This window comes from Cetorhinus maximus, unplaced genomic scaffold (genome assembly GCF_964194155.1).
Source record: "Cetorhinus maximus unplaced genomic scaffold, sCetMax3.hap1.1 HAP1_SCAFFOLD_739, whole genome shotgun sequence".
Taxonomy (NCBI): Eukaryota; Metazoa; Chordata; class Chondrichthyes; order Lamniformes; family Cetorhinidae; genus Cetorhinus; species Cetorhinus maximus.
Genome location: NW_027596681.1, coordinates 112321 through 137308, shown reverse-complemented (window position 1 = coordinate 137308; position 24988 = coordinate 112321). Strand labels below are relative to the sequence as shown.

General features: G+C 43.1%; 1 protein-coding gene and 4 non-coding genes across 5 annotated transcripts in view; 2 read left to right on the top strand and 3 right to left on the bottom strand.

Annotated features, from left to right (window-relative positions):
* The window catches only part of LOC144674642 (uncharacterized), a 57623-nt gene that overhangs the window by 21450 nt on the left and 11185 nt on the right, over positions 1–24988 (bottom strand). The window lies entirely within an intron of this gene.
* Positions 8665–8738, bottom strand: trnat-ugu (transfer RNA threonine (anticodon UGU)). Its single transcript has one exon. It is a non-coding gene; the product is annotated as a tRNA-Thr (tRNA).
* Positions 11140–11211, top strand: trnae-uuc (transfer RNA glutamic acid (anticodon UUC)). Its single transcript has one exon. It is a non-coding gene; the product is annotated as a tRNA-Glu (tRNA).
* Positions 14129–14202, bottom strand: trnan-auu (transfer RNA asparagine (anticodon AUU)). The gene has a single exon. It is a non-coding gene; the product is annotated as a tRNA-Asn (tRNA).
* Positions 22163–22235, top strand: trnae-uuc (transfer RNA glutamic acid (anticodon UUC)). Its single transcript has one exon. It is a non-coding gene; the product is annotated as a tRNA-Glu (tRNA).

Genomic DNA, 24988 nt, shown 5'->3' with positions numbered 1-24988 from the left:
CCGAACCATCCTCCCCCAATGCTTCTGCACTGGTGTCCAGCTGGGTGGGACTACATGCTCCTGACTCCTTTCTTATCTATGTAATTGTAGCCAGAGAATCACCTGCAGGAGCTGAGATTATTTGAGTTACATTTTCATAGACTCACACTCGGTAATGATCAGGTGTCACTGAACTTTGACACACAGATGTTTCATTATCACTTTCACAGTGACCGCGTCTGACAGACCAAGTCCTTCTTTCTGCAGCAGCCCTTCTTGATGAGATCAACAGAGAAGAGTGAAGACATAGCCACTACCCAAGCTCATAGCAATAAAAATGTCTGCTAATGCCCATTAAAATATAAAGCACAGCAGAACAACAGGGTGTTAGTTTGTGACAGACTTATTGAAACAGATTCATTACAAAGATTTTGCCAACAGGTCCATTATTGCAGGATGCAAATGGTAGGAGATGGACCTTGTCATTCTTAATTTGCAATGCCTATGTTAGCAGAATCTCACCCTCATACAGACTCACTCATTAAGTAGTCAGATCTTACTGAACTATGATAAAAGCTGTGTGTATCTAAGTTACACTTATACGGACTCAGTGAGTGGTCAGATCTCATTGAACTATACACAATCATATTCCAATGACTCACACAGATTGTATTTTGCAGACCATATCACTCTTGATGTATCAGACCCTTTCCACAAGATTGATGTGTGATCTTGTGGTGTGGACAATAACATTGTCTACACCACAAGATCACAGCGCTACAAACACCTGGAACTTCCTGTTAGAATGTAAAGCTGGGAGAACAATGGGATGTTGCTCTGTTACAAACATATTGATAGAGATTGACTGTCAGAATGAACCAATAATTTCTACCACAATATAGATTTGGTTTGGGGCTGAAGGAGGCCATTTGGCCCATCGTGTCTGCACTGGCTCTCTGAATGAGCAACTCAACTAGTCCTATTCTTCTGCCTTTTCCCCATAAACCTATATATTCTCCCTTTTCAGATAACAGCCTAATTCCTGCCTGAATGCTTCAATTGGACCTGCCTCCACCATACTCCCACACAAAGCATTCCAGACCCTAACCAGATACTGCGTGAAAGGATTTTTCTCATATCATTGTTGATTATTTTACTGATCACTTTAAAACTATGCCCTCCTGTTCTCAATCCTTTGATGAGTGGGAACAGTTTCTCCTTATATACTCTGTGCAGCCCCCACTTGATTTTGAATAACTCTGCCAAATATCCTCTCAGCCTTCTTTTCTCTAATGAAAACAGTCATAATTTCTCCAATTTGTCTTCTTATGAGCTGTCCTTCCTTCCTGGAATCAAGCTTGTGAATCTTTTCTGCACCCTCTCCAATGCCGTCACATCCTTCCTGAAGTGTGGTCCCCAGAAATGGATGCAATAAACCACCTGAGGCCAAGCGAGTGACTTATACATGACCTCCTTGCCCTTCTACTCTCTGCCCCTATTAATAAAACCCAGGATACTGTATATTTTATTAATCACTCTCTCAATCACTCTCCTGCCACATTCAATGACTTATGGACATATTCACCCAGGTCCTTTTCTCCTTCAACCCCTATTGTATCTTCTGCAAACTTTGAAATGTTTCCCTTTACATCAAGATTTAGGTCATTAATATATTTCAGGAAAAGCCCGAGTCCCAACACTGACCCCTGGGGAACACCATTACAAACCTTCCACCAGCCTGAAAAACATCCATTAACTACTTTCTGTTTCCTTCCACTGAGCCAATTCTGTATCCATGTGGCTACTGTCCCATTTATTCCACGAGCTATAACTTTGCTTAAAAGTCTGTTGTGCAGCCCTGTACCAAATGCCTTTTGAAAGTCCATGTACACTATATCAAGAGCATTGCCCTCATCAACCCTCTCTGTTACCTCTTCAAAAAACTCCAGGAAGTTAAACATGATTTTCTCTTAAGAAGCCCATGTTGTTTTTCCTTTATTAACCTGCATTTGTCCATGTGACTGTTAACTTTGCCCAAATTATAGTTTCTAGAAGTTTCTCACCACTGAAGTTAAAGTAATTGGCCTGCAGTTGCTGGGCTTATCCTTACACCTATTCTGGAACAAGGGTGTAACTTCTGCAATTTTCGAGCCCTTTGGCACCTGAGTCTGAGGCACAATTAAATATTATGGCCAGCGCCTCTGTGACTTTCACTCTTATTTCTCCCATGATCCTTGGGTGCATCTCATTTGGCTCAGGTGATTTCACAACTTTAAAGTAAAAGGAAAATACTGTGGATGCTGGAATCCTGAAACAAAAGCAGAAAATGCTGGAAAAACTCAGTAGGTCTAACAGCATCTGTGGAGGGAGAACAAAACAGTAAGTCATACGGACTGGAAACATTATTTTTCTTTTCATTCCACAGATGCTGTAAGACCTGCTGAGTTTTTCCAGAATGTTCTGTTTTTGTTTCACAACTTTAAATATAGATAACCTATCTAATATCTCCTCTAATTCAATTTTAAACCTTTCTGAATCTGAATCACCTCCTCTTTCACCATGTTCTGTGTAGCATTTTCTTCCTTGCTAAAGGCAGTTGCAAAGTATTCATTTCGACTCTCGGTTATGCCCTTTGCCCCCATGTGTAAATCCTCCTTTTCGTCCCTGATCATCTCTAGTCTGAATGGCAGGAGTTGGAACTTGATCTTTCTTATTTTCCATCCCGATGCGAACAGAACCTTCCCCTTGCTTTCCCAGATTCAGACAAAGATTAACTGAGAAGCGGTGTCTAATGGCGGCCTGATTACCAACAATCCTGCGCGCCTCAGAAACCGCTCTATCTGCCGCGGGTTGTCCGGGTGGATGGCGCATGCTCAGAGTCTCCTGCTCTCTTTGCTTGAGGTTGGTGCCGGAGGGAAGCCGGAAGCGGCGGATTGTGAGAGTGGAGAATGTTCATTGGTTCCCGTCAACATGTTCACACTGACGAGAGACCGTTCAACTGCTCCAACTGTGGAAAGGGATTCACTCAGTTATCCCATCTGCAGACACACTAGTGAGTTCACACTGATGAGGCCTTTTAAAAGCCCGGACTGAGGGAAGGGCTAGAAATGTTCCAGGCAACTGATGCCTTATTAACATGTTCAGACTGACGAAAGACCGTTGAGGTGCTCTCACAATGGGCCTGGGTTCCTGCAATCCTCTGACCTCACTGTACACCAGTGAATTTACACTGGGGAGAGGCTGTTCTCACGCTCCGAGTGTGGCAAGTCATTTGGTAGTTCATCCACACTGCAGAGATAACAACCAGTTCACAAGTATAAAGACAAAACACTGCAGATGCTGGAAATCTGAAATAAAACAAAGTGTAGAAAGACTCAGCAGGTCTGGCAGCATCTGTGAACAGAAAAACAAAGTTTACGTTTTGAGTCCACATAGACTCTTCTTCAGAAGAGTCACATGGACTCGAAACATTAACTCAAGTTGACAAGTAATTACAGTGATTGGATTTTGCTGTTAATCACATTTGGGACTGAACCATGTTCTATAGGGTCTGTTTCTGCTGATGTTAATAAACTCCAACCCAGTTATAGGGGTTAAAATTCTGGATTAAAGTCAAATAAACTAGCTTTGTGTCAAACACACCGTGTGTCGAGCCTTTTTCATTTCTCTACAGAAGTTAGTTCCTTTTGAAGTGCTCTCTCTCTCCCCTGCCTGTTCTGTTCTCACCTCCAACAGCAAGTGTGGGGAGCTCATGGAGCTTCTTTGTCACTAAGATTGAGTCAATCCGATCAGATGCCTCTGCTGCTTCCCTCCCTCCCACTAGTTCACCGGGTCAACTTTCTCTAAAGATCCCCCATGTCCGAGCTCTGAACTCAGATCTTTCTCCAGTTTCCTATTTCCCTTCATAACCTTTCAGTGTTCATCTTGTCCATGAGACTCGCCTTCTGCTCCAGTGACCCTATTCCCACTGAACTGCTGACCATTCAACTTTTCCATGTTGGCTGATATTGTTCATGATTTTTTCCCTCTCTTCTGGTACTGTCCCTCTCACCTTTAAATCCACCGTCATCATCCATCCTAAAAAAAGAATCTATCCTTGAGACCTCCTATTTCTCATCTACATGCTGCCACTAGGTGACGTCATCCAAAAGCACCATGTTAGTTTTCACATGGACACTGACAACACGCAGCTCTACCTCACCACCATCCTCTCCATTCCTCCACTGTTACTAAATTATCAAACTGCTTATCCAACATTCCATACAGGATGAGCACAAATTTGCTCCTTTTAAGAATTGGGTAGATCAAAGCCATTGTCTTCAGTCACCAGTACAAATTCCGTTCCTTAACTCACGAGTCCATCCCTATGAGGTAACATTGGGATATGTTTTCCTATGTTTTTCAAGCCAGGAATCTTTGTTCCTAAGCGAGAGTGAGAGGGGGAGGTAGGGCCATTCGTACAATATTCAATACACTTCTGAAGATTTTATAAGGTTATTTGACAGTGATTTCTTACAGATCTCCCCACCTTGAGAAGGGAATATCCTTATTGATTTCTCACAACTGATTTCTGACTAACCTCACTATTTCTAAGCTACGAGCTTGTTTTCCTAATTTCTTTATGACAAACCGTGGATAACATACTAAAGCCACTAGAATGATCAGAATCAGCAACACAAACCCTTGAGCTGCCACCAAGAGTAAATGTGAAAACTTTATCCACTAAATGTGATAACTATCGACTGAGATTCATCCTCCCCACCTGCAGATCATCTCACACAATTTTAAATTATTGACATTGGTAAATACATCTGGTTCAAACAGAAGTTCATGCACGGACTTTAAAGATTCTCTAGCTCACTATTCACCTTCATCCACCTTGTGGATATTTTCTAAATCTAGATTTTGTTTCCCTCTTCACTTTAATGTTACTCCCTCTGATAGGTACTGGTGTGTTTAATTCTATCCTGATTGTTTGAAAGCCAGTTTCTTTATGGAGTGTGTGTCAATATCTTGATGATTTAAAATGTTGTCTCATTCAATTTTCCACAATAGTCACTTCATGTTGTTCTGTTGTCAAGTAGCTGAGTATGTCTGGGACCTGTTCTTCAGTATAGGGTCACCATGCATTTCCACATGGCGACCTGGGAGGGATGGATCCGGCGGCTGGGTTAGATAGAGAATGTGGGGATGGCAGATTCAGCAGCGGAATTCAAAAGGGAATTGGACCAAATACTGCAACATGTCCAGGGAAAAGTTAGGGGAGAGGGGCCAGGTGAGTTAATTCCAGAAGAGTAAGAGGCCTCCCTTTTCAGACGCAGATGAAGAGTTTTTTTTGTTTTTTCAGAGGGCCGTTAGTCTGCGGACTTTTCTCCAGAAAGCAGTGGAGGCTGGGTCATTAAATTTATTCAAGGCTGATTTAGACAGATTTTTGGTAGAGAAGGGAGTCAAGGGTTATGGGGAGCGGTGAGGGTGGGGGTGGGTACGGACAGACAGACAGGAAAGTGGAGTTGAGACCACAACCGGATCAGCCTTGATCTTATCGAATGGTTGAGCAGGGTCAAAGGGCTGAATGGCCTATGTTCCTCTGACCCGGCTGAATGGTCTCTATATGTGGTTTTTGGGTCTGATTATATGGTACAGTGAGGGGCTCGAAAGACAAAATGGTCTATTCCTGTTGCTATTTGTTACGTTCTAATTCAGTACCGTTACCAAAAAAGGCAATGGTTGCTGTCATATTGCCAGCAGTAGCGTATGCAAGTGGTCTCAGGCTCTGTATTTAAGCACCAGTTCCTATTAAGTCATGGATTTTAATCCCACCATTGCCAAAGTTTCAGTTGGTTTGTCTTTCAGACGTTTCATCAAATCCCTTAGAATAGGCTTGGGGTATTTGACATATGATGTAGTTCATCTTGGTGGGTAGAACAAGGGAGGCTGTAGGAATTGCAGGGTGACTGGGAATAGGTGGGGCTGAATACCCTCATTCTCTGCTGTTTCATGATTTTCCATGATTTTACATGAACAACAATGACGCTAGGATAACGCCTGCAGCCGTGGCTGAGTGGTTAAGGGGATGGGTTTAAAATCCATTGGGGCCTCCCCACGTGGGTTAGAGTCCTGCTGACTGGACTTCTCGCTGTTCCTTCGTTTTGCTACCTCCAGAATTAACTATTGGTTAAATGGAATCAGCACCTTCCAAACAATCCCGTGTGTTTTTCCTGCTTCACTTCGTGTTGCTTCATTTCTGTTGATCCATAAGCATTCACGGAATTTGCAGTCAGAAATGATACAAAACTGAGCTAATTTATGCCATTCTTGCGTTCTGAGAATTTTTCTGTACTTAGAGATAAACCCTTGATCGCTACCACTCACGTTGTATATTTCTGTGTGTCTCAATGTGGTTCAGTTCCCCGAGGGGTGAACACATTTTTTACAATCGCAAACCTTATTCACTTTCGTTATGTATCTTCATGGTAAATGGTACAGAGAATAACAACAGGTTGAAAAGTTGCAAGAGGAGATTGACCCTTTGTGTTTATTTGAGTGGAGACTGCTTATTGACTCAGTGCCTGTATGTTACACAGCGGAGGATGATTGAAATTTTCACTGAGCAACATTTTAACAGACAATGGATTCCTTCGTTGTGATGGTGTGTTCCAGTTCTATATATGCAATTTGACAGTCAATTTCTATTCGTTGCTTTGAACCCAATCTTTCTAATAGGTTGTATGTTATGCACATGTTTGTTTCAGCTTCTCGCGTTATTTGAAATGAATATTCATAAATCCATTTAGTCATAGAGTCATAGAGGTCTACAGCACAGAAAGAGGCCCTTCAGCCCATCGAATCTGCGCCGTCAAACAAGTACCTAACTGTTCTAATCCCATTTTCCAGCACTAGGCCCATAGTCTTCTATGCCATGGCATTGCAAGTGCACATTCAAATACTTTTTAAATGTTATGAGGGTTTCTGCCTCTACCACCCTTTCAGGCAGTGAGTTCCATATTTCCACTAACCTCTGGGTGAAATAATTCTTCCTCACATCCCCTCTAAACCTCCTTCCCCTTATCTTAAATATATGCTCCCTGGTTATTGATCCCTCCACCAAGGGGAAATGTTCCTTCCTGTCTACTCTATCTATGCCCCTCATAATTTTATACACCTCAATCATGCCCCCACTCAATCTCCTCTGCTCCAAGGAAAATAACCCCAGCCTATCTAATCTCTCCTCATAACTAAAACTCTCCAGCCCAGGCAACAACTTGGTAAATCTCCTCTGCACTATCTCCAGTGCAATCACACCCTTCCTATGATGCGGATTCCAGAACTGCACGCAATATTTGGAGACACGCAATACTTGTGTGAGAATTTACCGAATAACAGCAGGGCTGGCAAAGTTTGGACAACATTTCCTTGTAGCCAAAGGACACAAAGCAGAATTATGTCGGTAATATGAGTAGAAGCAGGAAGAGAGGGAGTCTACTTGACCCTAGGTTTTCTTAAACCATTAAACCTTCAGTTGGAAGCTAACTCTCTAGTGGTTCAGCCTCGGTGCTTTCACCACCTGGGTTCAATTCTGTCTTGATGTTGTGCAAAATGTCATAACTAGCAGCCAATTTATGGTTTGAAAAAGTGTCAAATTAGACTCGAAACCTTCATTCTGTTTCTCCCTTCATATTTGTTGTCAGATCTGCTGAGAACTTTCAATACTTTCTGTTTTTATTATAACATGAATGAATTGCTGTCTTTATTATACATATGATCACAAGAAATAGAAACTGGAGAAGATCACACGGCTCATCGAGCTTGCCCCATCATTCAATTCGATCATGGCTGATCTTGAGCTTCAACTCCATTATCCTGCCCATTCCCCATATCCCTTAGTCCCCCGAGAGACCAAACATCTGTCCATCCCGGCCTTAAGCGTATTCAATGATGGAACATCCACAACCCTCTGGGCAGAGAATTCAAAGATTCACAACCCTTTGGATGAAGTAATTTCTCCTCATCTCAGCCCGAAATTATCGACCATTTACCCTGAGACTGTGGACCAGTGTTTTAGACTTCCTGACCAGCGGAAGCAATCTCTGTGTCCACCCTATCAAGCCCCCTCAGAATTTTACAGGTTTCAATCAGATTGGTTTTCATTCTTCTAAACTCCAGAGAATAAAATCGTAGGACAACCAGCACATTCCAGAGACCAATTTAGTGAACCTTCCCTGCACCGTCCCCAATGCAAGTCGATTCTTTTATAAATGTGGAGATGAAAACAGCACACGGGATTCCCGATGCCGTCTCAGCAAGACTTCTTTAATCTTGCTCTCCAATCCCCTTGCAATAAAGGCCAACATGCTGATCCTGCATGCTAACTTTCCACATTGCTTGTGCAAGCACAGCCAAGTTTCTTTGAACATCGGCACTTACAAATTTCTCACATTTTAAAATGCATTCTGTTATTCTCATTTTTATAACCAAGTGAACATAATCGCACCTGCCTACATTATAATCAATCTGCCATCTTGTTGCCATACGGACTCGAAACGTTAACTGTGTTCCTCTCCGCAAATACTGTCGGACCTGCTGAGTTTTTTCAGCTTTTTTTTGTTTTGGATTTCCAGCTTTTATGTTTTAAAAGTGCTCTGCTCAAAGGTTATCTTGTCACCAAATTTCATAAATATTAATTGCAGGCCCCAGTGAGAATTGAACTCACGACCCCTGGTTTACAAGACGAGCGCTCTAAACCACTGAGCTATGGAGCCAGTTACTCTATCCCGCTCACAGTAAGTCTCCTAGTGGAACGAGGAACAGGACAACGTTCCGCATGGATAATATTTGATAGACCTGGAAATGCCTGAAAGGGAGAACAGGAAGTTAAAGATGCGACATGAACGCGGCAAAATTTGACGTGTTCAGTTGCTTTCAGTGATGAAAGTCTGCCGTGGTAATGTGAGAGATTTTACTGCCGACTGTTTACACTGACACAAATATCACTCCTGACCAATCATTCGCAACTGCCCTTTGAAAGCAGCGCGCCAGGCCGAATGGCCTCTTTCTTTGCTGGAACTGTCTATAACTTTATGTTTCCCAGCATAATTTCCCAGTCATTCCGACATTTTATTACACGCTTGGGGGAATGTACTTTCTTACATCATCGTTTTTGAAGTCAAGACACTGAGAAAACTCAAAGTTTTTCTAAAATTCCTGAGCAGGATTTGGAACCAGACCAATTAAACGACACTATATTGGTGCGAATCCTTCACTGCAGCTACCCCTTAAAAACACCTCTGGTGAAAGTGTCTGAAAAATGGCAAATGTGGCCCAGATAAAGCACGTTGCAAGAGTTATAGACAGCTTTCCTCGTGATTTAGAGGTAAGGATTCGGCCCTTTCACCACCGTGGCCCGGACTCGATTCCCGGCCAGGAAATGAAGGTTTATTGATCTGGTACAAACTGTTAAAACAAGCCTTATTTACTTGTTGATTGCAAACGGAAAACGCACAACAGCTCCGCCCGAATCAGTGGAGTGAGAGTTGAAGTTTCACGTCAGAGCTACAAATATCACACGTGGAACAGCTTCGAGAAGAAATACAGTCCCTAATGTCCGAGGGGTATCAGTTTGGACTATTTGTATTTACAAATTCATTCTCTCGATGTGTCCATTGCCTTAACCACTCGACCACAAGACTCGGCGTCTGTTTAAATGTTGCTCAGTGAAAATTTCAATCGCCCTCCGCTTTGTAACATACGGACACTTAGTAACTGAATAGTCTCCACTCAAAAATACAGAAAGAAAATTCCTCTTGAATCTTTTAAACCAGTTTTTATTTTCTCTGTACGATTTTAATATGAAGCCACACAAGTAAGGTGAATAAAGTGGGGATCGCTAAAAATGAGGAACTGAACCACATTGACACACAAAGCGGGACACTCACAGACATATACATCGACAGTGACAGAGGGCTAAGGAGAGACAAACACCCAGAAAGAAAGGATGTCACCAAACTCGCTCAGTTTTACTCCATTTCCGTCTGCAGATTTCGCAAATCCTTGCAGATGAATGGAAATAAGAAAGCGCGGAACTTTTTGTTTGATTCTATTTACCCGATAACTAATTCTGTTGGTCAACATCGGGAATAATGAGAACCGCAGTCAGCAAACCAACATTGGGGAAACCCCGATGGATGTCAGATACCATCGCCCTCAACACTCGTCCGCCACTAACAGCACTTCCTTCGGGAAAACATGTTCATATCAAATCAGAGCATTCAGGAGATGGCGTATTGGCATTGTCACTGGGCTAGAAACCCAGAGATAAAAGCAAAATACTGTGGATGCGGGAAATCTGAAGTGAAAACAGTAAATGCTGGAAAAATTCAGCATGTCTGGCAATATTTCTGGTAGAGAAATAGAGTTAATATTTCAATTCCGTATGACTCTTCTTTGGAGTTCTTTGAAAACAGCACACAGGGCCGAATGGCCTCTTTCTTTGCTATAACTTTCTATAATTTGATATTTCACAACACCACTTCTTTCACACTCATTCTGCCATTTTATAATCCACTTTTGCGAGTGGATTCAAAGCTCAACTACGTGCACAAGACTGGAAGGAGCCTGCGACTGTGGATAATCGGCACTCTGCACATTCCTGTCTTCAGTGTCTGGGAGAATCAGGAAGATGAGATCCCAGATTATCTTAACCATGTCATCTGCAAACCCCTTCTTTCTAAAATCCTTGGGTCCCACATTCTCTGTCCCTGCTTTCCAGGGAAAGCTTGGGTTCATGAACTGACTGTGTCTGCATCAAGCAGCTAATTGACCTGGTAGCTGGACGGGCAGAGGGAGCTGGAGGCGAGGCAGGGACAGAAGCAGAAACAGATGCGACATGAAAGTGTTTAGAAATGTGTCAGTTACTTTCAGTGATGAATGTCTGCCATGTGTTCCCTTGTCAGTTTCACAACAGCCGCAGTGATCAGGTTGGTGGGTTTAGGAAATTGACAGTTACACATGAGCAGCTTATGGGGATATTTCACCTCACTGTCAATTTCATGTTCCAGCTCACAGAAACCGTTGTTGTAATTGACTGAAGAATTCATTCCACTTAAAATGGAAACATGGATAAAAGCAGCGTCAATAAAGCAAACTGAAGCGCATTTGCCAGTTTCCCTGGTGGTCTAGTGGTCAGGATTCGGCGCTTTCACCGCCGTGGCCCGGGTTCGATTCCCGGTCAGGGAATGCAGTTTTATTGATCTCGTGGAATTGTCAAAATGAATATTAATTACTTATTGATTGAAAACATTTAGCAGCTCCACCAGAATCAGTTCAAGTTTCGCCTCAGAGCTGGAAATATCACACTTAGAACAGGCCGGGAACAAAGACAGAAGCGGAGTGAAAGAAGGACAAGAGAAGGGCTGGTTGCAAAGCACTGACCATAGGGATGGTGGTGCCAGGTAAAATATGGGTGGCAGAAGTGCGAATTCTGGTGCCTACTGTTTGCATTGACAAAAATATCACTCCTGATGGTTCAACCAATCACAACGATAATTGAACGACACATTAATGGTGCCAATCCTTCACTGGAGCTCACCGCGACCAAAGAGCACTGTTACCATCAACCTGTTATGTAACTTCTTGCAGTACATCTGCTGAACAATATAAGCTTATCACAGCTATGCTTTCTTCACAATGAAATCCACTGCGAAAATACGAGAAATTTGAAAGCTGAACAACGTAGACAAGACTGGAAGGAGTGTGTGACTGTGGATAATCGGCACTGTGCACATTCCTGTAATCAGTACCTGGGGGAATCAGGAAGATCCTGGTGTCTCTTTAGCCTGTTACCTGGAAACCGATCACGTTGTGTATTACGTTCGCACTAACTGACTGTGTGTGGTCAAACAGCTCCTGGAAGGGCGGGGAGAGCTGGAGGTGAGACAGAAAGAGATGTGACATGGAAGTGCTTTGAATCAGTGGTGAATATCCGTCGTGCGCCAGTATCAAAGGAACAGAGATTGGTGGTTATTTGTTTGAAAGAAGCTGCACTCAACGTGCGGCGAGCCCACGACCTGAGATTAAGAGCCTTTGATCTACCAGTTGAACTAGCCGGGCACACATAACATATGTATCCCATATCCCAACATACATGGAGACAACTGTTGCTTTCCACCTGCAGCCTCAGCTTGTTCTGAATTTCAAAATGTAGAAGGTAATCGAACTACACAAGCCCCAAGGTTGCAATACATTCCTCTCAATCGTCAATAGCATCATTCACACCTTCCACTTCTTAGCTGTACCTCCTTCCAAACATTGCAAACTCCTCTTGCACCTTTCATCCTGATATTTTTCTCTGTAACATTTTCATCTGAAGCTGCACAACTAATGTGAATAAAGTTTGTGATGGTAAAAATGTGTTCACCTCCTCGGGAAACTGAACCACTTTGACACACACAAAGGAACAAACACAGGGATATACACCGAGAGTTACAGAGGGCTCAGGAGAGACAAACGCCCAGAAAGCAAGCATGACACCAAGTTTTGCTTCATTTCAGCTGAATTACCGAGCTCAGGATACTACTGCCCTTTGTTTTGTCTGATATTGCTCCTGAAACAGAACAGAATCAAAGCAGCAACAATACGTCATAAGGCCCCACAAGCCTCCTCCGTCATTTTATAAGATCATGGCAGATCCCCAACCTCAACACCAATTTCCCACCCGATCCCGATCGACCTTCATTCCCTTAGAGTCCAAAAATCAGGAGAAATTTTGGATGTTTTTTCTTCCATTGATCGGAGAGTTCTGTGGACACTTGGTTGAAATCATGCAATAATAAGAAGCACAGTCAGTAAGATTGGAACTTTCCTGGGGAAATCCCAGTGGATTTTAAAAGCATCGTTTTCACCAATCATTGAAGAGTGACACCTTCAACCACCTATAGCCAATCTGACGAACTCAGGCTATTAGTGCCCATCACCTTGGCTGGTATTGCTACACAAACAGAACAGGAGCAAAGCAGCAGAAATACTTCATAAGGCCCCACAAGCCTCCTCCGTCACTTAATAAGATCATGGCTGTTCCCCAGTCCCAGCACCAATTTCCCACCCGATCCCGATAGCCCTTCATTCCCTTAGAGTCCAAAAATCAGGAGAATTTTTGGATGTTTTTTCTTCCATTGATCCGGGAGTTCTGTGGACACCTGGTTGAAATCAGCAATAATAAGAATAACATTCGGTAAGATTTGAATTTACCTGCGGAGACTCCAATGGATTTTAGAACCATCCATTTAACCACTCGGCTACGCTGATTGACCAATGATCCAATGCTTTTCACTCATTGATTAATAACACCATTCACAGATTCCGCTTCTCAGCTGCACCTCCTTCCATACATTGTGATCCATTTTCCTCAGGATTTGTTTCTGGATTTAATGTTTAGCTGCTTTGTGACCTCATTTTGAAATCAGAATCGCTTCAATATCCAACACAATTTGAGTTGCAAACCTGACGGACAAACAATGGAAAAATGTCACTCGGTAACACAAATCCCATGATGCTCATTTTCAGATTCACAACAGTTAACTTTTCAATAAAGTAAAGGGATTTTACAGTGAAACGATTTAGAAAGAGTGTGTGACTTTTATTTGTGACTCACTAACTTGGGTATTGTGTAAATGCTGCTTGGAGGTTTTGTGACATGGGATATAATCTACCTGCGTTTTCCTGAGCCTGTGCTCGGTGTATTGGGAGGTTTGGCCTTGGTTGGAGTATCTTGTGTCCCAGAGATGAGCAGTAACCCGCTGATTGAAGCTGCAGTTGCTGCTTTCTGCGGAGAGTCCGGGGCCGGAATATTGCTGCTTTTCTGCTTTTCCCCATCTCACTCACTGTGGAGCTAAGGAAGAGAGAATAATTGATGGGTTTGTTTCAATCCAATAACTTCATAAATTTCCAATGGGCTAGATATCGGTACATGGTCAGTCTAATTGTTTTCTCATTATATTTGAAATTAATATTCGACAAAAGCCAATCACCTGGGAGCTCACTGGATAACAGTGGAACTGGCAACAATTTGGGGATGTTTCGTTTCAGGTCAAGAACCCAATGACAGCCCGGGACTGTGTGATAATCAATGCTGCTGTGGAGAAAACAGTGACAGCTTCGCCCCTGACTAGTCTCGAACCACCAACCTTTTGGTTAATAGCCAAACGCGCTGACCAATTGCGCCACAGGGGCTTATTCAGACTTTAACCAGTGAGTTCGATCTTCAGATTGCTGCTACCGGAATGACAATTGTCTCTATCAGTTTTACTCTTCCAAAATAAAGGTTGGGACATTCATTGTGGATAGATGGAAACAGTCTGATGCCACCCACTGCAGACACATCCATATCACCGGGAACCAGCTCTCCTACAACTGGTGCCGTCTCCCTTTGAGCCTTTGCGTGTCTTGACTTTTACCAAGTATTCTGATTGTCTTGAAGCTGATATTAGATTTGAATTCCTGATGTGCAGTAACGAGAATCCTTTCAATGTCTCAGATCAGTTAATTTCACTGATAACATCAGAGTCAATGTTCCAGCATCTTAAAGAAGGGAAAGGTGCCTTGACTGTCTCTGGTCAGTCGGACAGTTCTCCCTTCATTCTCCTCTGATTCCGGTTCCCAAAGAGTTTCTAAAGATTCACAAAGCTGGAGACTGGGTTTTCTGTTTTGATTCCTTCTCAATTTTCCCAGCTGCCAACTGATAATATTTTCCACAATCTCATCTGAATCCCCTACCTAGCATCATGTCCAGAGATGAGGAAATTCAGTTTTGTGAAGAGATTATAGAGACCGGGATTGTTCTGTTTAGAGCAAAGAAGTTTAAGTGGAGATTTCATGGAGCTGTTCAAAATGAAGTGGGTGTGGGCAGTGGGGACGGGCGGCTTGATGGTGCAGAGAGGGAGAAACTGTTTCCACTGACGGGGGTCAGTAACCACAGGATTGGGATTTAAAGATAGTTAAGGAAAGACAGACTTGCATTTATACAGCGCTTTTCCTGACCAGCGGATGTCTGAAGCCACTTTCAAGCCAATTAAGCACTGAAGTAAAAACAGAAAATACTGGAGAAACTCAGCAAGTTATGCTTTCCACAGACTCTGTCAGAACTGCTGAGTTCTACCTGCATTTAATGTTTTTATTCCAAATTTCCAGTATTTTGCTTTTATTGAAGGACTTTTTGAAGGAGAGTCATTGTTTTCATGCAGGGAGCACGGCAGCCAATCACTGCTCAACAAACACACAAATCCAGGGACTTCACAATGCGCAGAGCATATAATCTTGGTTGAAGGATAAACAGTGACCAGGACACATGACTGCATCCTGCTGTCTTCAGCAAACTTCAATCTACAAGTTATGATGATGGTACTGGCTAGTTTCGAACGGGGCAACTCTTCACATACGAGGTAAACATGATACCCACTGCCCTGCAGAAACAGGGGACAGGAGAAAAGCTGAGTGGGCCTCACTAAAATGTTAAGCGATGACGTCATGCAGCAACACTTTGAGTCTTTATTTTGAAGAAATGGAATTCAGCTGTTCTTATTAGGAATGCTGGAGACAGACTGATCAACAATGTCATCATCAAAAGGCACAGCTCTATAAGAGGCCCATAGTATCGGTGTCAGATTTTCACAAAGAGCTTTCGAGTTAATCTCAATTTCTTTGTCTCTTTCCATAACCCTGATTTTTTCTCCCTTTCAAGTCCTTGTCCATTTCCCTTTTGAAAACTCGGAGTTAAGAACAACAATATTGAAAGAGGTTCAGGAACTGCTGCTGTGTCCATGCTCAGTGTGTGAAAATTAACAAAGTTTCCCTGACTCATTGAGATGAAGGGTTAGATTCTGAATTCTTTTACAATTATTCAAATTTTAAAAATAGTTGATTTAAAATCGAATCTTCAGAAAAAAAATGTCTATTCTGACCAATCATCTCCTCATTTTCCTCAGTCGATACCTTTTACCAACATTTCATTGAGCAAAAACGCACAGTCACCACAGGAAAAAAAACACATCATTTGAAACATTGAAATAGTGAAACACTGAAATAATGAAGTTAATAGTGGAGATGATTTCTGTATGTTACAAAGTGCAGGATGATCTGATTAACTGGTGGAGTTGGTTCGAGTTTCCCAATGACCGATTCCTGCTCCTTTGCTTCTGTTCTATTTCGATGATAATACCAGTGAAGGAAATTATGAGCAGGCATATGCCCCATGGTAGTGTGGCCAAGCGGTCTAAGGCGCTGGATTACGGTTCTAGCCTCTACAGAGGCGAATCCCACCACGGCCAAACGTTCAGATGATCTACCTTTTGGGATCAACTCCATTGGGACCAACAGATCCCAGCTCACATTAAACCCAGCGGAGTGTGCGGTGTTTTATTTTGATAGGAAGAACGAGGTGAGACAACATAAATATCAGTTAAAGGCGGGGTGTGGAATTGCAGTCGTTGAGTTGCTCTTCCAGAAGGTCGGCATGTGAAGAACATGCTGAATGACTGTCTGATGTAGCCGTCTATGATTTTATACAAAAATCATTAATGCAAATCTGGGGCTTGGATTCGTGACTGAGTGGTTACGGTGACGGGTTTTGAATGCATTAGGATCTCCACAGGAAGGCTGGAATCCTGCCAATTACACTTCTTATCGTTCCTGAATTTTACAGTGTACCTGCACAATTAATTGTCCGAATAAGTTGAATAAAAATCATTTAAAACCTCCAGCGTTCTCTAATACCTATTCGTCTGCAAACATTCACAAAAGTTGCAGCGAGAAATGGAACAAAAACGGAACCAGGTTGGTGTCAGGCTTGATTTCTGGGTGTTTGTCTCTCCTTAGAGACAACCACATGCCCTTTGTCACTCTCGGTCTATATGTTTGTGTTTCTTCCTCTGTGCGTGTCAATGTGGTTCAGTTCCCCAAGGGCATGAACATATTCTTACCATCACAAACTTTATTCACATTAGTTTCAAATTTCACAGAGAAAAATATCAGGATGGAAGATGCGGGAGGAGTTTGCAATGTTTGGAATGAGGTGCAGCTAAAAAGTGGAAGATTCAGGGAGAAGTTTTCTTCTCAACACGAGGTATAGAACCAGATCTGGGAGGTATTTGTGTCAGTGTAAACAGTAAAGCCTCCCTTATTTCCCCTATATTTTGCCTTCCACAAACATCTCTGTGGTTAATGCTTTGCCACCTATCACAGCCCTTCTCTCATTCCCTATCTTCACCTCTATATTTGTTCCCGACCTGTTGCACGGGTGACATTTCCAGCTCTGAGGCAGAACTCCAGTTCTCACTCCACTGATTCTGGCAGAGATGAGCGTCTTGTGTTTTTCATCAAGTAACAACTTAGACTCATTTTAACAGTTTGCACGAGGTCAGTAAATCTGCATTCCCTGACCAGGAATCCAACCTGGACCACAGCAGTGAAAGCGTTGAATCATGACCACTATACCACCAAGAAAGCTACTCATAAGCCTCACAACGTGGCTCATCTATGCGACCTGTGCCTTTTATTTCTGTTTCAGACCTCTTTCACCAGAGACACATTTCATAAGAACATAGGAACATTAGAAATAGGAGCAGGAGGTCGGCCATTCGGCCCCTTAAGCCTGCCCCGCTATTCAATAAGATCATGGCTACTCTGCCCCAGGCCTCAACTCCTCTTTCCTGCCAGCTCCTCATAGCCCTGAATCCCCGATATTTCAAAAATCTATCTACGTCCTCTTTAAATACTCTCAGTGAGCTACCCTCCACAACTCTCTTGGGTAGAGAATTCCAAACATTCTCTACCCTCTGGGAGAAGAAATTCCTTCGCATCTCAGTTTTAAATGAGTGCCCCCTGATTCTATAAATATGTCCCCTGGTTGGAGGTTCCCCCATTAGTGGAAACATCTTCTCAACATCTATCCTGTCAACCTCCTCAGAATTTTGCACGTTTCAATAAGATCACCCCTCAGTGTTCTAAACTCTAATGAATAAAGTCTTCATCTGCTTCACAGTTCTTGATAAGTCAACCCCTTCATCCCAGTAATCAGCCTAATGAATCTCTTTTGAACTGCCTGCAATGCGAATATATGCTTCCTTAAATATGGGGACCAAAACTGTACACAGGACTCCAGGTGCGGCCTCACCAACACCCTGTACAGCTGTAACAAGACTTCCCGATTTTTAAACTCCAACCACGAGCAAAACAGGCCAAAATTCCATTTGTCTTCTTAATTACTTGCTGCACCTGCATGCCAAGTTTGTGTGTTTCATGCGTAGAAACACCCAGATCCCTCTGTGCTGCACTTTTTGGAGTCTCCCTCCATTTAAATAATATTCTGCCTTTTGATTCTTCCTACCAAAGCGTATGATCTGAAACTTTCCTACAGTAAACTCCACCTGCCAACTTTTGCCCACTCACTCAACCTATCTATACCCCTTTGAAGATTATTCAAGTCCTCATCACAACCTGACCTCCCACCTATTTTTGTATCGTCAGAACATTTGGATACATTACACTCTGCCCCCTCCTCCATGTCATTAATGTAGATAGTAAATAATTGAGTTCCTGGGACTGATCCTTGTGGCATTCCACTAGTTTCGTCTTTCCAATCTGAAAATTCCCGGCCCTCTGTCTTCTGTGTGTTAAATTGGGCTCTTTACATTACAGGGTCTGTGTAGGGTAATAGGGATCACGGTCTCTCACACACGGAAAGTTTCCCCGCTACATTGCAGCGTTTGTGTAGGGTAATAGGGATCATGGTCTCTCACACACGGAAAGTTTCCCCGCTACATTGCAGGGTCTGTGTAGGGTAATAGGGATCACGGTCTCTCACACATGGAAAGTTTCCCCGCTCGAAAAGGGGTAGAAGCATTAACAGAATTAAATGTAAGGAAAAGTTGCATCGTTCCCGTTTGTTGTTAAATAGTAACTGGATGCATCATCTCAAAACCATGTGGCATTTATACTTCTCCAGGTTTCGAATGATATTCTGAAAAATGCATGGCTTGGAAGAAAGAGAGAAAGATGGGGACAGATTTGCTGTAAGGCCGTTCGCACATGTGTGAGGTGTTGAATGAGCTGCTGATGTGCTCTGTCATCTGATGATTCTAATGTTAGATCAATTTCTCTGCCGCATGGCTAAGGGTTTCAGCCAAATTGTACTTCCACAAAACAAGGTTCTGAAGTACAATAAGACAGCACAGTTTGATATTCTAGGTCGTTCTGCAAGGAGCTGCGTGTTCTTTTTGTCGTCTAGTGATTCTCACATTTGCTTTACACGCCGAAAATTTCCTGAATCGAAACTCATTGAAGAACAGTGGAACTGGCAACATTTGTGGGAAATGTTCTTACCGCCATTGACAACCCGGATCTGTGTGACACTAAATGTTGATGGGGGAAAAACATTAACAGCTTCGCCTCTGAACCACCAACCTTTACAGTTAACAGCCGAACGCGCTGACCAATTGTGCTACAGGGACTGATGCAACTTTCTGTGTTCTTTGTACAGGTACAGCCAAGTCTCTTTGAACATCAGCACAACTTTCTCACCTCTTCAAACATGTTCTGCTTTGTTGTTTTTTTCAAACTATTTTTACGACCAAGTGAGTAACTTCAGACTTTGCTACATTTTTCTCCGTCTGTCATCTTGTTAGCCAATCACCTCTTATATATTACAAAAAACAGAAAATGCTGGCTAAACTCAGCAGGTCTGACATAATCTGTGGAGAGGGAAACCGAGTTAACGTTTCGAGTCCGTATGACTCTTCTTCAGACCTGAAAAGAAATAGAAAGTGATGGAATTTATGCTATTCAAGCGGGGCGGGGAGGGGGGCGGTGTGGGGCGTGTAGAGCAGGCGAGATTGGATAGAAGGTCAGTGATAGGTGGGGGCTGAGGAGAGATTGACAAAGGTGTCATGGACACAAGACAAAGGGACTGAAATTGCAGTGGTCAGGGCTGAAGAAGGTGCGGATAGTGGCATAAAAGTAAGGAAGCAGAATGTGTGAATAAAAGAACAAGGGTCAGCGCTTTGTGAAAGAGCAACATGGAACAAGTAACAGGTGGCTCTATTTTGGGCTGGGGTGGGGGGAAGTGCGGTGGTTGGGAAAAAAGGATAGAAAAGGGGTTAAAAGGGGGGAATAAAATAATGAATAAATTAATAAAAATAAGTAAAAAAAAATAAAAATACATTTTTATAGCGAGATTTTAAAAAGGGTGAAATTAGAGGAGAGAGTTCACGGTCTGAAATTGTTGAACTCAATATTCAGTCCGGATGGCTGTAAAGTGCCTAATTGTAAGATGAGGTGTTGTTCCCCCAGTTTGCGTTGAGCTTCACTGGAACATTGCAGCAGGCCAAGGACGGACATGTGGGCTTGAGAGCAGGGTGGGGTGTTGAAATGGTAAACGACAGGAAGGTCTGGGTCATACTTGCGGACAGACCGAAGGTGTTCCACACAGTGGTCACCCAGTCTGCGTTTGGTCTCTCCAATGTAGAGGAGACCGCATTGGGAACAGCGAATGCACTGGACCAAATTGAAGGGGGTGTAAGTGAAGCGCTGCTTCACCTGAAAGGAGTGTTTTGGCCCTTGGAAAGTGAGGAGGAAGGCCCCTAAAGGGCCAACTGTCAGTTGTTCTATGTTGTTCTTTTACAAAGTGCTGACCCTTGTTCTGCTATTCACACATTCTGATTTCTTGCCTTTATGCCACAATCAGTATCTTTTTTCACCCTTACCGCTATCATTAATTTTCCCTTTGTCTTGTGTCCCTGACTCCTTTGTCAACCCTCCCGGAGCCCCCACCTACTCCACCCAAACCCTCGTATAACTGTATAAACCCCATCACATTTCTGCTTCTCTTTCGATCTGAAGAGTCACAAGGACTCGAGACATTGACTCTGTTTCTCTCTCCACAGATGCTGTCAGATGGTGAGTTTTTGCAGCATTTTCTGTTTTTAATACAGATTTCCAACATCCACAATATTTTAATTTAAATGAAACTGCTTTTTCTATATTGTTCTGCAGTCTCTCAGCTTTCCACGTAACTTCACCATCTCAGCTGAAGGTTACCCATAGGTTCACAGAGAGAATTGAACTCACGCCCCATGACTTATAAGTCGAGTGTTGTAACCACTGAGCTATGGAGCCACCTATTAACTTAAGCACACGGAAAATGGACCATATTCAGTAAAATGAGGTGGAGGCTGAAGTTCCAGGTGGATGACATTTGATAGACCTGGAAATGTCTGAGATGGAGAACAGGAAGTTAAAAGATGCGACATGAAAGCGGCAGAATTTGATGTGTGTCAGTTACTTTCAGTGATGAATTTCTGCCGTGTGTCGCCTTGTCAGTTTCACAGGAGCCGCAGGGATGAGGTTGGTGGCACCTGGTTAAAATTAGGAATAATGAGAACTGCAGTCAGCAGGATTCAAACCTACAGGGGGAGAGACCAATGGATTTGAAATCCATCACCTTAAACATTCAGTCACGACTAACAGCAGCTTCCGAGCTCAAATGTGTCCTTGTCAAATCAGAAATGGCTACAAAATAAGTCACTCGGCCCATCGTGCCTGTGCTGGCTCTCTGGAAGAGCAACTCAACCAATTCCACACACCCGCCTTCCCCCCACAACAATTTATATTTGTATTGCCTCTCCGCATTTTTCCAAACAAAATAACATTCACAACCCGCCCTGTATTAAACTAGAATCTCCTCTTGTTCTCCGAAAGGGAATTCCTAAAGTTCCCCAAAATGGGAATATGACTTAAACTGTGGCAGTGCTGGGATTCGGATCCACCCCTCGAGGGACTGGAAGGAACCCAAGTCCAAATCTTCATGTTACTGGGTCGGGGAAACTTTGTTAATTAAGGGAAACTGTGCATGGATTCTGCAGAAACTCCTTCTTCAAAAGTGAATTAGACAGTTACTTGAAATAGAGAAAAATTAGGCTTATGGAGAGAGAGAAGTATATTGAGACGGATTGGTTCCTCTTTAAAAAGGAAACGGGCACAGAAGAGATGATCTAATGACCATCCAACCTGCTGTAACATTTGATGATGACATTGTTGTTCAGTCTGTCTTCAGCATTCCTAATGAGAACAGCCGAATTCCATTTCTTCAAAACAAAGACCCAAAAATGCTGTTGCGGAACTGCATTGTAGTCAGAATGGAGTTTCTGTAGTGTAGTGGTTATCACGTTCGTCTTTCACGCGATAGGTCCCCGGTTCTAAACCGGGCAGAAACATTACCACAACTTACACATTTAAGTAACAGGAAAAGCTGCGTTGCTCCTTCTTGTTGTTGAATATTAGCTTAATGCAGTGTCTCACAGCCGTATTGCACTTGCTCTTCGCCTTATCTGTTGGAACTCACCGGGTAACAGGAGAGTTGGCGATTTCTGTCTTTTTTTGTTGTTTAATGATCCAATGACAACCCGGGACTGTGAGACAATGAATGCTTCTCCAGCTAACAGCAATCGCTGTTGTCATTGGCTGAAGAAGTCGGTTGTGTTCTAGAGAAACGTGTCATTTTGTCGGAGAAAAGTGTCTCTGTTGAAAGAGGTTTGGAATGGAAATAAAAGGCACAGAAAGCATGGATAATCTGGGCTGTAAAGCTGCAAACCTGGGGGTCTAGTGGTTAGGGTTCGGCGCTTATAAATGTCATGAGAATGATTAATATAAATATGCATTACTTCTTGATTGAAAATTGAAAGCGCATATCAGTTCCGCCTGAATAAGTGGAGTGAGAGCTGGAGTATTGCACCAGCGCCGGAATTGTCAGCCGTGCAACAGGTCGTGAACAAATATAGAGGTGAAGATAAGGAATGAGAGAAGGGCATGGCAGGCTGCAAATCACTGACGAAAGAGACGGTGGTTCACGGCAAAATATAATGGTAATAGGGGAGATTTCACTGTTTACACCGACACAGACCTCTCCCAGGTCTGGTTCCGAATCTTGTTCCAAATGACAAAAAAATTTTCACTGAATTTACTCAGTCCCATGACGTCAGAAGAGCTGAACACAAGGGAAGAAGGTGGATTTTGCTGGAATGGGTTGAAGATGATAGAATGACTGTGAAGGCAGCAGCAGTGGGGATGGAAATGAAACACTTATAGAAAGTTACTTTGAAAGGGCAGTTGTGATTGGTTGATCAAGAGTGATATTTTTGCCAGTTTGAACAGCAGGAAGATAAATCTGTCCCATTCCCATCCGCATTTTGCACCATCATCCCTTTCGTCAGTTTCTGTCTCAGGCCTTGTAACCTATCACAGTCCTTCCCTTTTGTCCTTTCACTCCCCTCCCTCAGCCTCTGGACTTGTTTTCCACCTGTTACATCTCTGACTTTTCCAGCTCTGATGAAAGATCATCCTGCTGAAAGATTAACTCTCTTTCTCACTCCACAGACGCTGCCAAACCTGGTTTCATTTAATCAGGAATTTCTGTTCATTGTGACAGTTCACACAGTGGTAAGGAAAAGGTTTTCCTTGACCAGGAATTGCCAGTGAAAGCACCAAATCCTCAGCACTGAACAGTCACGACTTCCAGTGAAGCAGAGGGCAACTTTAACGCAGAAACAACCAAATCGATTTTTCACAAAGTGGGACGGAGAAAGACTCAGTTTGAGCGGTGATACTGCTGGAGCAATGGAGAGCTGGGGATCACCCATGGAAGCTGCAAAGTTTTCAGGAATAATGGCGCCTAGCGTGGGGCTCAAATACATGGCCCCGGAATTTAGAGTTTCATGTTCTATCGATTGAGCTAACCGGACCAGCATTTTAAGCCGTTCATATTCCAAAATACAGGGATAGAAATCCTGATTTCCAGTTGGTGTCTCAGCTTGTTCTGAGTTTAACTCATGTGAATAAAGCTTGTGATGATAAAAATGTGTTCATCCCCTTGGGGAACTGAAGCACATTGACATAAACAGAGGATCACAGATAGACATTTACACTGAGAGCGACAGAGACCGAAGGAGAGGCAAACACCAAGAAAGCAAGGGCGACACCAACTTGGCCAATTATTGTTCCTTTCCAGACTCCAAATTGAGTAAATGTTTGCAGATGAATGGAAATGAAGAAACGCGGAAGGGAAGCAGGTAAAGTACACGGGAATGTTGGAAGGTTTTTATCCAATTTAACCAATAACTAACCCTGGAGGCATCTAAAGGAAGATGTGCAGTCAGCCAGACTCAAACCTGCTTCGGGAGACCCCAATGGATTTCAAGCCCATTACTTTAAACACTTGGCCCCAACTACAGGCCTTACGGTGATTTTAATGTTGCTCATATAACATCCCAGAACGGTTCTAGCAGCGACAGAGATCATTCGGCTCCACATCTTCCCGGTCACCCTGCAATTTACACTGACTCTCCTTGTTCTTCCTACCAAAATGAAGATCTTAAAAGGACACCGACTTCGAGCCGATTCTGAGATGATGTGACTGAAAGGGCAACACACACAGGAGACTGGAGTCTAAACCCAACCCCCTGAGACCGCTCGGCCATGCTATCTCCACTCAATGCACACTAACCATTGCCTTGAGTGGTGTTTGCACTGAATTACAACATAACCAACATAACCAAGATAGTCCATTTTACCTCCCGAGCTCCTCATAGTATCATAGTATCAGGTTCAAAGTTACCCCACAGATAGAGGCCATTCAGCCCGTGTCATAGCAACATAGGGCTCAGGAACAGGAGCAGGAATAGGCCATTCAGCCCTTTGAGTCTGTTCTGCTGTTCAATAAGATCATGGCTGATCTTGTTGTGGGCTCAACTCCAATTTCCTGTCTGTCCGCCATAACCCTTGACTCCCTTGTCTATCAAAAATCTATCTAAGTCTGCCTTGAATAAATTCAATGACTCAGCCTCCAATGCTTTCTGGGAAAAATAATTCCACAGACTAACAACCCACCGAGAGAGAAAAAAAAAACTTCTCATCTCCGTCTGAAAAGAGAGACCTCTTACTCTTCTGGAAACTAACTCGCCTGGTCCAACTC